Here is a 10,222-nt window from a genome sequence, read left to right as displayed (position 1 = left end):
ATATGGTTTCATTTTGTGACATGGGGGAAGTTACCTATGGTTGGGCTTGGTGTTAAGAGTCGAGAAAGTCAGGGAAGAATATGAAAGGCAGGTAACTAGACAACCAACTTTGCTCCCCACTGCTCCCTGCTGGTTAAGGATGACCCTGGTACTGTTTACCTGGATTCTAGGAGAGTCATGGAACCCTCCAAAGACATTCAGAAGAAAGGTGGTTTTTTTTTTTTCAGGGGGTGGGGTGGGGTGGGGAGAAAGATACTGAGTTTTATTTGACCATGTTGGGTTTGAGGTGCTTAGAGGGCATCTAGTTTGAAATATCCAATAGGCATTTGATAGATGAAGTTCATTGCAGCTCAAGAGAGATGAGGCATTAATGTATAGATTTCTGAGTCATCTGCATAGATATGCAAATTGAACCCATGAGAACTAATGAGATCACCAACTGAAAGAATATAGAGAGGGAAGAGAAGAGAGCCCAGGACAGAGCCTTTGGAGAGTATAACTGCAGCTAGTGGAGTTGCTATGACATGACTGATGATCCAGCAAAGGGGACTGAGAAAGAACAGTCAGGCACCTAGTAGAAGGACGAAAAGAGAGGAATGTCATGAAAATAGAGAGGAGGGAGTATTCAGGGGGAGATGGGGGTGTAAGAGCATAACACACTAGGGAGGACAAGTATGAACATTGAGAAAAGACCATTAGATTTAGCAATGAACGAATCATTGGTATAGCTTTGCAGAATGATGTTTCATTTGGATATTGAGGTCAGAAACCATACTGATGAGAGATCAGAGGAGAGGAAGCAGAAGCAGTGAGAACAGCTTTTTCCAAATAATTTGTGTGATAAGGAGGACAGATATAGGGTGATTGCTAGTGGGGATGGCACGATCTGGCCAATGTTTTTTTTAAGGATGGGGGATGCTTGGGCATGTGAGTAGGCAGAAGGAAGAAAAGAAGTTGATGGGAAGAATCTGAGATTAGAGAGATAGAATGTTAGTGGGGCCAGTCTTCTGCACAAGAGGGGAAGGGATGGAACCAAGGATACTTCAGGAGGCAGTCTGTTAAACCCACGTGTTTGCTGTCTTCAAAATATCCGGAATAGGAAAACTTTGAGGAAAGCTTACACGGAGGAATAGTTCTTGATTCAACTGCTATTTACACGCACTGTTTCTCCACAGAAATTCTCCTCAAAGTTTTCCTTTGAAAATAGAGCCAAAATTTGCAATTTATCTTGGGGGAAAGGTGAGAGGAAAGGTAAAGTCCCAAATTCCAAGAGCCCAACTTAAGTGTTCCTTCTCCTCTCTTTTTAGAACTTTCCCACCATCAGTTACTGATGTTGGGACCCACTTTTAAGGTTAACTGATTTAGCAGATGGATTTTCCCTGAAAAAGGAATCTGTGTCCTGTCAACTACACAATCCTGGGGGCCAGATAGGAGCCAATAACCTGCAAGCTAACACCCTCAGCTTTTCCGGATGAATGATTCAAAGTTACCCTACGGAAGGGTTCTAGGTAAACATTACCCAAACAATGGGTACAACCTGCACAATGCTTTTATCTCCTCACAATTTTCAAAGGGCAAGAAGAGTGAGGACACGGGGGCCCCACACTGAAGCTGAATCTGACCCCAGGGCACCCTGAAAGAACCAGAATCTGTGGTTCCTACCTCCACAGCTCTTGCATTGAGAATGCTCTTTTCCCCCAAACTGAGGTTAATAGAGGCTGTATCTCAATGGGTACATTCATCATTTCCTCATGATTTTCCAGATGAAGTAAGTAGAGTCCAGAGATTAAGTAAGTTCCATAAACCAACAAAAGCAGTAAAGAATAGGAACTGGGATTCACACTCGGGTTTCTCTGACCGAACATTAGTCACCTTTTCTACTTCATCACCTCTGCTGTTTGAGTGCACATATACCCCCTTTCCACCAGGCAGAGGCCAGAGAATTCTCTTGTGTGTTGGCAGGTGAAGCATGCTGCTCTTTGGCCAGATTCCCACAGATTCTGCTTTATCATTGGTTTGACCCTTTAGGTAGCAGTTTGTCTATTTTCTTGTGAATCAGTTTTTGTTTTCTGTGTTTCTGTTTTAAGCAAGAGAAATAGCTTTGCCTATTTTTTTTCTTTTTCTTTGTATCCCTAGTGTTTCGATATTCTTGGCATATGTACTAAGCACTTAATAATTGCTTGTAGATCTATTGTTGTCAAGGGGCAGAGCGATTGAAAAAGCACTGGAGTGATACCCAACTCACTCCTTGCCTTTATCTCTAGCCTCTTTGGCTAACGTATTCCACACCCTACCCCCACCCACACCCCCTCAGCAATATTTAAAAGGAAAGAAATCAAGTAAACACATTTGAAAGCTTGGGCAATCAGGGAGCCTTAAAATAGCAGTTGATCTGCAGCAGGTTAAATACACACAGATACACATGCTAATTTTTCAAATTTTATAACTACCCACAATTTACACCCTGATCTATCTTAATTGGCTATTTAAAAAAGCTACTCTTTTTTTTTCATGGCATAAATATAGACACTCATCATAGCTTCAGTAAGTTTCAGTAAGGTTTCTCATGAGGAAAACCACAATTACTTCACTTTGACCCTGCATAGAAAATGACATCATTAGTTTCTTCGAAGCCATTATAACCGGCACTAGTGGCAACCTAGTCCTTGGAGCATTTGCCAGTCCCCCTTTACACTGGTGGGCAGCTAGGTGGTGCAGTGGATAGAGTACCTATCCTGGAGTCAGGGAAGATCTGAGTTCAAATGTAGCCTCAGCTACTTATAGCTGTGTGACCCTAGGCAAGTCACTTAACTTTATTTGCTTCAGTTTCTTCATCTGTAAAAATAAGCTAGAGAAAGAAATGGCAAACCACTCCAGTATCTTTGCCAAGAAAACTCCAAAAGGGGTCATGAAGAGTTGGGTTTGACTGAAAAACAACTAAACAACAACTTTACACTGGCATTTTATGGTGCTTAAGTAGAAAAATGTAATATTTCTAAGTCCTCTTGTCTTCTCTGACCCCCAATTCAAACACACACACACCAAATTGCTGGAGTTTTAGTTCAGATGTGATGTGTGTAGGGAGTTCCCAGGGAGGAAACTTCTTCAAACAAAATCGATCTGAAATTTATGGTTTTACAGAGATGCTTGGGAACCTGGTAACTCGCTCAAGATCACAAAGCCAATGGGTATCAGAGGTCAGACTCAGCCTAGCTGACCAATTAAAAACCCATGAGATAAAGTACCTTTTGGTACTGCTTCTCCCGGTGTCTAAGTTTTCAAAAGTGGCATATGTAAATTTCTGTGAGGAAACTGAGCAGAATTACATACACCTTAAGTGAGTTATACCCTGGCTAGTGGTGATACAAATCTTATGATAGGAAGTATCAGATTTATTAATTATTTGAAGATAATTCAAATTATGAGAGGCAGACTGGTGTAAGTCAAAGAGAGTTAGGATGACTTTGGTTCAGATCCTGCTTTTGACATATATGGAATGAAAGACCAAAGTCAAGTCATTTAGCCTGTCAGTCCCAAGCAAGACAAGTTCAATTAGAGATAAATACCTCTCCGCTTTGGAGGAGGAAGTTGTTTGTCTTTTGTTCTTGTTTTTGAAGAGGACCAAAGACATTATGGGGCGATATCCTGACATGCTGTGAATTGGATTTAAAAAAGCCATCAGCCTCACTCTCTCTTCCAGAGCCATCAAAGGCCAGTGGCAGGTTTCTACATAGGGAGTTCCCTATAGCAATGAAATCACAAGCCTGGAACCCTCCCTCCCCAAAGCCCTTAATATAAATAAAAATAAATAAATAAAGTAACCTCAGTGTATTACCAATCTCCCTTTGCCTATAAATGAATTAATCAACAAGTACTCATTAAGCTCTTATTATGTACCAGGTACTGTGTCAGGTGCTAGTGATATAAAGACCATTTTTTTCCAGCTGATTTCTTGACTTTTAACTTTATGTTAAAGTTGGCATCAGCTCCCCTGGAGGTGGAGGGATTTTGTGCCCATGCTTCAGGGTTTTTGTGTAGCTCTTTTCAGAACCAGTTCTGGGAGTCTGTAATTTTTCAGTCCTTCCAAGATGGGATGATCTAAGGAGAGGTGTAGTCACTTATTCTCCTGACCTCATCTGTGAGAAACCACAGGCACTTTTTTCTGCACTGGAACTTTGATCACGTTCCATGCTCCCCTGAGGAGGATCTGATTCAGTCACTGCTAGGGCCTGCTGCTGGCTTGCCGTGCAAGGCCTGTGCTATACTATGCTCTGCTCTCACCCCAGCGACACAGACCTTTACTGCTGACCCTCTAATTGCCTCAGGCTGGAAAATTGTTTCACCTTGTCCTTCTGTGGGTTCTGCCACTCCGGAATTTGTTTTGAGGCATTATTTTAAAGTTGTTTGGAGGAGAATTTTGGGAGAGCCAAGGCCAATCATTACTTTTACAAGAGATCTTTTCCAATTCTCTTAGTTGATAATGCTCTCCCCAACTACCCGAAATTACTTTGTCCTTTCTTTGTATATATTTTTCATTAATATATCTGCGTATATAATGTTTCTTGCCAGGGCATATTGAGGACAGAGGCTGTTTCTTTTTTATGAAGTCATATGACTCGCCCTTGGCAGATGGAATCAAAGAAGGAGATTTATTGGAGTCAGAAGGGACCTCAGAAGCTGAGTCCATCCTTCCTCATTTTACAGACAAGGAAATGAGAGAGGGTGATTGACTTACCCATTGTCATACAGCTAGTAAATGCCTTCCTTAGGATTTGAACTCAGGTCTTCCTGACTCCAAGTCCAGTGCTCTATCCACTGTGCTACCTAATTGCCAATAAGCAGGACCTTATAAATACCTCTTGAATTGAATCAAATGCAATCACTGTTAGGTGCTCTCAATCACTGTTGTGAACTCTTAATAATGTATTATCCCCTGTGTAGGGCAATCAGCTGCCAAAGCCCTACACTATTTCTATTATAGCCGATAATCTTCAGCCATGGATGGGGAAATAACTATTTCTTTCCTATTCCTCTTTGTATGATCTGAATATGGATTTAATGCTAGGCTTGGAGTCAGAAGGCTGGGGTTCAAAGCCTTCTTCAGACACTAGGTGTGTCACTCTTTTTATGTTACTTCACCTTTATGTAGCTCAGCCAACTCCCTAATACTTAGCCATTAAGTTATTAACTAAATCACTACCCCCATTTTTTCCCTGCTATTAACTACCCTTTTATAAAGTACCTCTGGTCTCTATGTTTTCATGACATGATTCACTGAGTCTCTTCCTACTCTTTCACTTCCATTGAACCCACAAGTCTTCTCTGCATTGAGCAGGTGGTGGATTCTGATAAACACACCAATTTACCAAGAATTGGAATTATTCCAGAAATATAGAAATTCCCAAATGGAGATAGAATACAGCAATACAACTTTGCACTATGCCACTCATTGCAAAAGTTTAATAAATTTATCCGAGTGATAAATATATTTCAATGGCCTGGGAACTTGCCCAATTTAAATCACATTGAAAACCTGTGGGCTATAATCAGGGCTATATTTGGGGGAAAAAAATGGCCTGTTTGTCAGAGATCTATTTAACATCCTATGTAGTAAAACTATGGTTTCACAACAAAAATTAAAGACTATTTGTAAAAAAAAAAATCTTGTGAACACAGTGCCAAGTCTTGTAAAACAGCAAAAGGAAGATGTTACATGTTAAATTTTTTTTTTGATTTGAAAATGTATAAGGTTTGTTGTATGCCAGTAAATTTAATTATCTGACTTTGTCCCAAGTAATTCACACACAAGCCACTCCCATCTGTGTCATCAGCCCTTCAGGCAGTTATTGTCTGACCTGTGGCCTACATTGAGTCTTCTGCAGAGACTTGATTGACAAGTCCTTTTCAATCTATCAATCAATCAGTCAACAAGCATTTATTGAGCATCTGTGCTAAGTGCTGGAGATACAAGTGCAAAGAGTAAAAAAAAAATCCCTACTCTCAAAAAGTTTATAGTCATCCTGTATTATTTGTTTAATGAATAAATTAATTTCAACAGAACTTTGCATGTCAGAGTGTGAGATACCCCTTTACTTAATACAACACTGTCGTTTCTCCAATAGCTTATAATTATTCTAACCAGGAAGACAATAAGCATGTAGATCAGCATATGCAGCATAAATATGTGGTGAATAAATAGAAATATATGCAAAATAGGGGCAGCTGGGTGGCGCAGTGAGTAGAGTACCAGTCCTGGAGTCAGGAGGACCTGAGTTCAAATCTGGCCTCAGACACTTGACACACTTACTAGCTGTGTGACCTTAGGCAAGTCACTTAATCCCAATTACCCTGCCTTCTCCCCTCAAAAAAAAGAAATATATGCAAAATAAATATAAAGTTGGGAGGAGGAGTAAGGAAATAAGCATTTATTAAGTGCCTACTACATGCCAGGCATTGTGCTAAGTGTATTACAAATAACATCTTGTTTGATCTTCACAACAACTCTGCTGAGTTACTATTATCCCCATTCTACAGTTGGGGAAACTGAGGCAGACACTGATTAAAGGACTTGCCTAGGGTCACACAGCTATAAGTGACTTAGGCTAGATTTGAACTCAGGTCTTCTTGATTCCAGGCTGAATCTTCCTGACTCCAGGCCTGGCACTTAGCTGCCCTTCTGGCATATAGTAGGTGCTTAATAAACATTTATTGATTGATATTACTCAGTTACAGGAAACATTGAGTTAAGGACAACTAAAAAGGGCAGGGGACTCATCTTACCTTTTTTGAACTCACCTCACTCTGGCTTATTTATAGTGAATAACTGCCCACTATTACTTGCCCTCTGGCAAAGGAACATCTAAATCCTGATATCCAAAGACTAGGCTGTGGATAAAGGTTGGACTCCAGCCCTGTCAGAAGAATTCCTTGTACTTGTGAAACTCCACCCACGCACCATTTCAATGGTTATTTTGTATTAAAGGGGTAATACACTTTTGTAAATAAATATGAGTCTATTTTAAATTCCTAACGGTACTGAAGCCATAAATGAACCATAAAATAAATTTCTGATAGGGCTTAAGTTTTACACGGCCTATAAGATGTATCCATACTATAAAGAAGCGAGGAATGCTTTTCGTTGTTCTCTTCTCCCACGTTTACCTGGATTCCCCAAAGTTCTGGCTTAGATTTTCATTTCACTAACTAATCATTCAGCTTCTAGGTCCTGCGATTGGCATCCTCCTCCAGCTGTGGAACCAGGCTTTCTTTGCAGAGTGACTTTGCCAAGGCAAAGTGATTTTGAATTTAATTAATTAAAAAAACTGTTTTTAAAATATATTAACTCATCCGAGGATGTTCTCTTCACAAATGCAGGCTGTAATTCAACCTGCCCCTTCTGGTCCTGGCCTCCAAAGAGGATCTACCCAATGCCTTGGAGGCCTTCCCTTTTGTCTTTCAGTACTTTTTTGGAGAATAGCATAACACTAGATCTTCCCAATGGACAGCTATGTGGTGCAGTGGATAGAAAGCCCAGCCAGGAGTCAGGCCTGAGTTCAAATCCTGCTCTAGACACTAGCTATGTGACACTGGGTAAGTCACTTGACTCGGTTTCCTCATCTGTGAAATTAGCTGAAGGAAATGGCAAACCACTTCAGTATCTTTGCCAAGAAAACTCCAAATAGGGTCACAAAGAGTTGGACATGACTGAAACAACTGAACAACAACAGACCTTTCCATCTGTAATTTTTTGCTCTTGCTCCAAGACCCACCCACCTCCTTTTCTAATCATATGTCCTCGGTAACTTTTTTATATTGCTTCTTGCATGCAAGTCATTGTTAGCAAAACGCTTTTTTTGCCTTCTCAACCTTGTCATAGTTTCCCCATCACCCTCTAGGCCAGTTGTAATTTTGATTGTTGTGAGTTAGTGGTGTTTGGTGATTCAGTCATATAACAACGCTGGATGGGGGGTTGAAAGGGTGGCCATCTATGCTAGGGAGCGGTTTGAGAGTACTTAAAACATTACATAATTTCCTAAAGGCAAGCCAGACCTCTCTCACCTTCCTCTTTGATTTCAGGGCCAACTCAATGCCCATCAGTAACACCCATCCACATCTATACTGACAAACTACATCTAACTACATGTCATTATCAGGGCACTATGCATTCTTTATGCACCACTACATTTTTTCCTTTGCAGATTGCATGGTCAACTTCTTTGGAATGATCATGGGTCTCATTGAAGAGGTACTTTATTGTTCCATGCAACAGTAACACAGTATCATACCACAACAGAAGCCCCCGGAGAACTTCACCCTCAGGTAAAACAACTTTTGAAAAGACACCATGTAGAATATTCTGTCTGATGGTGGATCTAGCAGTCCTGATTTTTTTTTTCTGTCTGAATTATCCAGACCTTTGGACTTTTTTCCTTTCTTTGTTATTTCATGTCCATCAATACTTCCTCTTTCTCCACCTTCTCCCACTTCTGCTCCTATAAGATAGCTAGGGAAGTAGTTATAAAACAAGTGCCTTGCACTAGGCACATAAATACCTTAATAAATGTCAAATTGACCTACAGTTAATTTTGCTAGTTTTGGGCACCTTAAAAGATCTGATGGTGGAAGAGTTTCACATTATTGGCTTTAAAGCATACTAAGGGACCTATAAACATGATAAATCATACTGTCATCAATTGCTAAATTTGGTAATACTCCTGGCAATATGAGATTTCTGACATTACACAATATAATTTCATATTGCTAGAAAGTACTTTCCTACTGTTCTACATGTTGTAGTAAGGCCATATACATTGAGGGATGGAAGTACTAATGGTTTAAAGAAACAACCCCATTGAATGGTGCTTCTCTTAACTTTTGCCTTGACTTGCTTCATGACCGTGAGGTAAAATGAGGCTAAAAAATTAACTTCCCTTGTTGGGCAAGTCAGAAGAACCAGAGATCCCTCAGATAAAAAGCCTAAATTAAAAATATTAACAGGTTTCTTCCTTGAGGTTGTTGATGAAGTCTTGGCTTAAATACAAACCATTAGAGAACATTCACATATCCTTAATTCAGACTATTCCATCTAACAGGTGAAGGTATACCATTAGGCCCTGGTGGAAGGAAGAGCTGAAATTCAAAATTCTCTCAAACTAAAAGGCAGAATTTAACAATTTAGCTCATTGTAAGGAACTAAGAATGTGTTTTAAATTACAGGTTTCTAAGTTTCACAAGAATAATGTTATAGTGATTGGCCAAGTAGCTTTATAATGGAACTTTGTGAGGTTCTAGCTAGGTTTAAATAGAACCGATAACGTTTCCTGAGGCAACATCATGCTAATGTGGGAGTTTTTTTAAACTTCTGACATCTCAAAGTTTGACTTCCTTATGCAACGAACCCAATTCACCTACTCTATCGGTAAATTTTGCTCTGTAGGTAAAATTTACTCAGTTTTGCTCTGTAAAATCTCTTGAAAGGTTAAACATATTGGGAAGTTCCCTCATTCTTTCAGGCAACTTTGATATCCTTTAAGCAGCACCACAAACTACTACTAAACAAAAGTTCAAGCACGTTAGATGACACGGAGCCATAAGTCTCCTCTGAGATTTCCTAAAGGACCGATTCCCTACCAGGGGACTGACTACCTTAGAATCAGGGACAATCTGTTTCAATAACTCAAATGAGAGGCAGCATGGTGACAAGATTTGGATCAAGAAGACTGGAGTACGAATCCTAGTTTTGCCACTTTCTACTTACCTGTCTGGCCTTGGGAAAGTAATTTATAGCCCCTCTGAGCCTTGAATTTCTTCATTTGCAAAATGGGGGATTGTAGGGGCAGCTAGGTGACGTAGTGCAGAGTACCAGGCCTGGAGTCAGGAAGACATCTTCCCGCGTTCAAATTTGGATTCAGACACTAGCTGTGCTACTCTGAGAAAGTGACTGCCTCAGGTTCTTCATCTGTAAAATGAACTGGAGAAATAAATGGTGAACCACTCCAGTGTCTTTGCTAAGAAAACCCCAAATGGGGTCATGAAGGGTCAGACTAGACTGGAACTGAACAAGAAACGGGGGTCAAATTTTCTGACATCTAAAGTTCCTTCCAATAGTCTTTCTCAGTCCTCATTCTTGACTTCTCCGCAGCCTTTGCATTGTTGATCACCACTCCCTCTTCCTTGGTACTTTTCTCTCGAGGCTTTCAGGACACTACTGTCTCCTGCTTTT

This window comes from Trichosurus vulpecula, chromosome 3 (genome assembly GCF_011100635.1).
Source record: "Trichosurus vulpecula isolate mTriVul1 chromosome 3, mTriVul1.pri, whole genome shotgun sequence".
Classification (NCBI taxonomy): domain Eukaryota; kingdom Metazoa; phylum Chordata; class Mammalia; order Diprotodontia; family Phalangeridae; genus Trichosurus; species Trichosurus vulpecula.
This window is presented reverse-complemented; position numbering follows the sequence as displayed.